The 6,170-nt window shown below is 35.2% G+C and overlaps 1 pseudogene; it reads right to left on the reverse strand.

Annotated features, from left to right (window-relative positions):
• Positions 1-3,973: 3,973 nt before the first annotated feature.
• LOC145685549 (cuticle protein 19 pseudogene) lies at positions 3,974-5,387 on the reverse strand (annotated as a pseudogene).
• Between the last annotated feature and the right edge of the window lie 783 nt (positions 5,388-6,170).

Below are 6,170 nucleotides of genomic sequence, written 5' to 3' on the forward strand. Positions count from 1 at the left end.
TTGTACCTATTGGCGGATATGGTCTTGGTGCTACTGGACTTAGCGGTATTGGACTTAGTGGTGTAGGACTCGGTGGTATTGGACTTGGTGGAGCTGGTCTAGGTGTCACCGGACTGAGTGATTATGGACTTGGTGGTCTTAGTGTTGTTGGCTCAGGACTTGGCGGAGCTGGACTCGTACGTGGTGGATATGGACCGTGGGGTTATGCTGGACAAGGTCTCCGAGGAACTGGTCTCCTTGCTTAATATATATGTGGAAACAATATGTGTAAAATATAAATTTCAATTATATGCATAAAATAGAAAAAGAAGTTCGTTTTGCATATTAGTTGAAAATCATTGTAATATCTAACATATTTTGATAATTCACACCCTGTTGATAATTCAGCATTTATCTACTTATCATGGGAAGCCATAATGTATGAGACATAAAAATGTTATTTTCCAGAGGAATTTCAAGGTTACTATACTTGTAATGGAGCAATAACTAAAAACATTAGCTATTTGTTTCACCCTATTGCTTACTATGGTTTTCCTTTGTTACTGTGCTCTGTGTATAGTTCCCTCTCCTTATAATCTAAGACTTTAAAGAAGGAATTTGACTAACTTGTTTAGTAACTCTATTAGAGTCCCACATTTGGCCATCGTTGGTCCAGCGTCTTGGATTTAGAAAGCTATCCAAATGATGAAAAAATTAAAGACAAATATTTTATGAAACTCGAACATAACCAGAATTACCAGACAGAACGCAGAATAGATGTGACGTCAACGAGCAACATAAAAAAATCGATTCCATTCACAAACACGTAAACATTAAAACAACCAAATAAGTATTAGTACTTTTGCAAATGTTTTTATAAGTAACTTCCATAAGTAGTATGAGTAGTGTTGATTTGATTTTAACGTCACTTTCGGCAGCGAGGCTATATGAGACGTGGATCTACTGATTAACGTGGAATCTGAACCAGGTGAGCTCCCGCTGGAAATCGAACCCGGGTCTCTCACGCCAAAGGCGCGCATACTAACCGCTTAGCAACGGAGGAGCTCTGCACAAGTAGGAATGTAATTAATTATTCCAGGAAGAATGAAAGGAAAGGAAGAAACCTAATATATACAACCGAAATAGGATAAAAATATGAAGTAATCTGTTTTAAATCCAAGGAAACTTGAAACAAAGGAATTAAACAGTTAGCTATAAGCTTTAAATAAACAAGTTTGAGCATTTTGTATTTCTCATTATACAAACCTGCGATACAACATCTTTCGTAACAAATAATGTATATCGGAAATTTTCTGTGTATTTTGAAATATTTCCAAATGATAGTCGCATTTAATCTATACCATCCAGTAAATATCAACAATTGAACATTCCACACAACAAAGCACTTTTGTGGGAGAGTTTATAATATCTCCTGATCAACAACCTAAACTATACACATTCTTCTGCTGAAATAAAAAAATATAATTAGTACACATTATTAAATTAGTTTTGCTTGATCACTAAATAGTTTTCTAGGTTAATGTAATCGTTCGGGAGGTCAAAACTCTGGCCAGAAGAAAATATAAGAAAGGTTAAACGAAAAAATCTAACTTGATCAATATTAATGAATTCAAAATATGTTAAAAGGCATAGAAATTCTATGAAATAATTTGACACATTTACTGTTGCAAGGATCGGTCAAACGGAACATGTTGAAAATAACGTGATACTGAATTATGGAAACGATAAGGAATTCCATCAACGATAACGAACTGAGTTTTCCTGGAAAATCATTGATTTAGGTAATGCATATGTGAATTTCCGGTGGAGGAAGGAATGCCCGTCCACTTTACTTTGGAATAGTAGTCCAACGGGAATCAAACCTATATCGAGAAGTTATATTGATATTAAATTATTTATAGGTCATATGACAAAATTATATAAATGATTGGCGGCTTCTGAGCGATGTTAGACCACTGATATTGTTAGCTTTTTTTTAGTAGCAGGGAGACACCCGAGCGTCGATTATCCGAAGTAATTGGGGGACATGGATGTTCGGAAAACTGGTTTGTTCGGATAATCGAACTGTACTGTACTGTACTGTACTGTACCGTACTTCTACAGCCAGTGCCAAACCAACATAAGTGTGCTGATTGTTGAAACACAGCGACTGGCGGCTTGGCCGGTCAGCAGCGCCTTATGAAGGCCCCATTAGAAGCAATGTTCCGCCAGCGGTGGCTCAGTGCGTCGACTATTGTGGAAAACTTGGTTTGGGAGTGAGAGGGATGATGGACGGTAGGGTGGGAGAGTAACAGGTGCGAGCGAGTACACAGTTCGGTTAAGCGGTCGTTCGGTTGACCGACGTTCGAATAATCCGAGCTCTACTGTATATGGAATAATGTCCAGTGTAAAATTCAATGACTGATTTCAAGAAAATAATCTATACCACGCTCCCCTATAATTTTCCACGTCCTATGAAACTGACTGAGCGAATTTGCTCAGATTACGTGCCTAATGTTATCACGAGTAAAGGAAGATCGTCAGATGAGTGTTTACACTTCGATACTTATGAAACTATATCGAGTACGACGGGCTACTTAAACATGTAAACAGTAAACGGGGCTGAAAAGGGAAACCAATCCGGCCTAACGCAAAGAAAAACAGTTACTGTAAATTTAATAAACATACAAAACCATCAGCAAATTGCAAGTCGTTAAATCTGGGTTTATTCAACCCCTTCTAGGAGGAATTGTATTTATTTCATAGAAGGCAGTAATAACATTTAATCTTTAATATATTATAAAGAGACTAACGTGTGGAATAAAGAAGTTGAAAATGAAGCAACATTATTCAACTTATCATGACAATCAATATGATGAATTTTGAATTAAAACTGACTCACCCAGATTGCAGCATAGATGCAAGAAAGTATGTTAGCAAATGTAACAACTAATATTATTCATATTTAAATCATATATACTGATTCTAATTTTTTTCTGATAGCTGAAGGACAAGGAATAACATAGTTTAGTCTTTCTATTTCAAGCGTGCTCTGCTGGCGCTGCGGTCGATGAAGAGGGACAAGTTGCTTTGGTCAAGGCCCTTCAATAGTTGGATAAGGAACAAGGTTGCCACATTGAAATATTTTGAATTATTTTGCAGTCTTTGATGAGCACTCTCTTGGTAGCTATTCTAAGTAGCTTACGGCCCACTCTCGCCAAGACCAAACGACTGAATTACAAGTTAGCAACACAGCCCAGGTCATTGACTTCTTTCCCCAAAGCAAGGGAAAGTTTTCTCTGTACGAGGGCGGCAGAGATGGAGCCAAAGCATGTTTCACATATTTTCCGACTTAACATATATTTTTACACTTGAAATAAATAGGCTCTAGTATATTTCACAATTATCAAATTTATTTTCAATATATAGAATTCTGGATTCCAAGCGCATTCCCTGGAGACAGGTAGAGGCCACGGTGGCTCAATGGTAGAGCGTTCATCTCTGGTGCATGGGGTCCTTGGTTTCATCCCAGCTCGCACTCACTGTTTCGTGGGGACAAACACCATGTGCATGGGTTGTCTAGGTGTTTTCCCGTTTCCTCCTACGTAATTCAGTCTACCATTTCATTTATTTCTCATTATCACTGTTTTCTTTAGCCTAGATGACGTAAAATTGAAAGGTTTCATTCATTATTAGTACCACGACAATATAATACACGGGAGAGGAATCTCAACCTAATGAGCTCCAACTGAGGCTCGAACAAGTAACGTGTACATCATAGGTGCGCGCGCTGGCCACTAGGAGAGGGAATTTTTTACTGAGTTTACATATTATTTTTAACGTGTTTGGTTTGTTCGTTAGAATTAGAAAATAAAGCATATCTGAAAGGGTTGTTGCAATTAAAAACAAAATAATAGAGTATTAAAGACAAGAAATATTCTTGCTGGTGTTTTCCTTTTATTTACAGACCATATTTTTTTTTCTAAAAACTGAGTTAACCGAGGTAACCGACTCCGATTCCAGAATGAAGATTAGCTCCAACTCTCCTCACAATTGCATTAAATCCATTGATATTATCAGCTCCGTATGTAACAATTCTACGACTGCCATCAGGTTCAATAAGGCTGTATTGTCCTCTGACGACTGGACCATCACGAACTTCAGTCTGTTGTTTGTTGTCTCCTGTGAGGCGATCACTCACTGCGTAGCCAAATTGATATCGCGGGTAGGCCTAAATGAAACAAAAATCACTTAGAAATATTTCTACACTGATTCATTTATCTCATAAGTAGTTAGTTACATTTTATGTTTATATAAACTGAAAATATCTATAAAGAAAACGATAACTTACAAAACATTTTCGAATCCATATAATGTAATATTTCCTCAAAAATAGATATTAGCAAGAACTATATTGTAATATCGATAGTACGTAAATGTAACAATCCAAATTTTTGTTTGCCAGATATTTTAAATAATTAACTTAAATATTAAGAAACTCACTATTTCTACATAATAAATTTGTAACATACACCTTCGGACACATTAATATTTTGGAACCATAATTCAGATGTAGTTGCTTAACGATACTTACATAATAATCAACTCCACCAACACCTCCTAAAATGCCAATTGCATAAGCAGAAGATGCGAGAGCGATGAGAGCGAAAATGATCTGAAAAAGTGAAACAATATGTATTCTTAATGTATTCATATCGTTTGTCATCGAACGAATTAGACAAGTTTTAATCTAAACAACAACAACACATAAGTGCTGAAATACATGTTCGTTGTGAGCTACTAACTGTAAGCATTTGAACACTCCTGTTATTGTGTGCTATTTTCATGTTGTGTAAGAGTGAGTAGTACAGTTAACAGCGTAGCATAGATTTTAGGGTGAAATGGGGAGAGTTGATGGTAAGACCGACTTCCGAAACGAGTAGATAATTTGATATGACTCGGCCGTTTTGAATTTTATGGCATATGATAGTGCTGCAACTCTGCTTTCTCTGATCACTACCACTCGGAAGAGTGATTCTCCGATACTATACGTCTAATACATAGGTCTAGAATATTGTAATGTGATTTGATAGACAATATTTATCAATGTTTCCTGTATTATTTCAGAATAAACCTTCGTATGCTCTGAATTGTCTATGTCGTATTTCGTAAATTTAAAGCGCTACGTACAATACAATACACGTGAAAGAAGAAACATAATCGCCAGTCAAGGAAATAAAATAAATCATAAATCAACATTTAAGATTTAATTTTCTACTTTTGAACAAAGAACATCTATTACTACTATCTGAGCCTTTACATAATACGTATATTTTACGTTTTAACGCGTTTAATACAATGATGTTCATATAATATTGGTAAATTGTACTTACTGTGCAAGTGTTCATTTTTAGTAATTAATTTGTATGAAGTAATTTGTTAAACTGTATTATCCGCAGTTAGTCCAGAAGATTTTATTTGCTCCGAAGCGGAAAGAAAGCTGATAATTCCACCCAATTAGCAAGGATATACTTAATTCCTTGGTTACCTACATTAATTATTAAATCTTTATTATTTCTCTTTTCAAATACGAAATGCCAAACATATATTAGTAATATTGAAGTATCATTGCATCAGAAAACAACAACGAATATTTTTTTAAAAAATATTTATTTAATTTAATTAATGTAGAGTAAAATAATTTTATATGGACGTTTTACTTGTTAACAACAGTTTTCATATTTTGAAGTGAAAATTTCCTTAATTAGTTAATTCATTTCCTGAGACGTTTGTATAAAAATGGTTCGGCATTTGTCAGGACAACATATCTCTTCTTAAGTTCCTCAGAGAAGCAGAGTAATCGCATCCAACATGGTAACGAAAGTGAAGTATTTATTCACATAATAATTATAAAAATGAATAGTTTTAATCAAAATGTTACAGCTTTAAAACAACAGTTACTTTATTTTGTTAACCCTTAGATACACTTCTAGGATCAAATTGACCCTGGGAGTACATCAATTAAAGTTTTCTGTGCCTTATACAACTTTTCTACAGCTGTTCTTTTCTGAGTTCTCATATCATTATTTGTGCGTATGGAAATATGAAATAGTAATCTTGTGTACAAATGTTTCTGTGTTCACGCGATATTTAACAAACACCCCCTTTTTACACTTTGTGGGTCAGATTGA

The sequence above is a fragment of the Thermobia domestica genome, chromosome 5 (assembly GCF_964235325.1).
Source record: "Thermobia domestica chromosome 5, izTheDome1.hap1.1, whole genome shotgun sequence".
Taxonomy (NCBI): Eukaryota; Metazoa; Arthropoda; class Insecta; order Zygentoma; family Lepismatidae; genus Thermobia; species Thermobia domestica.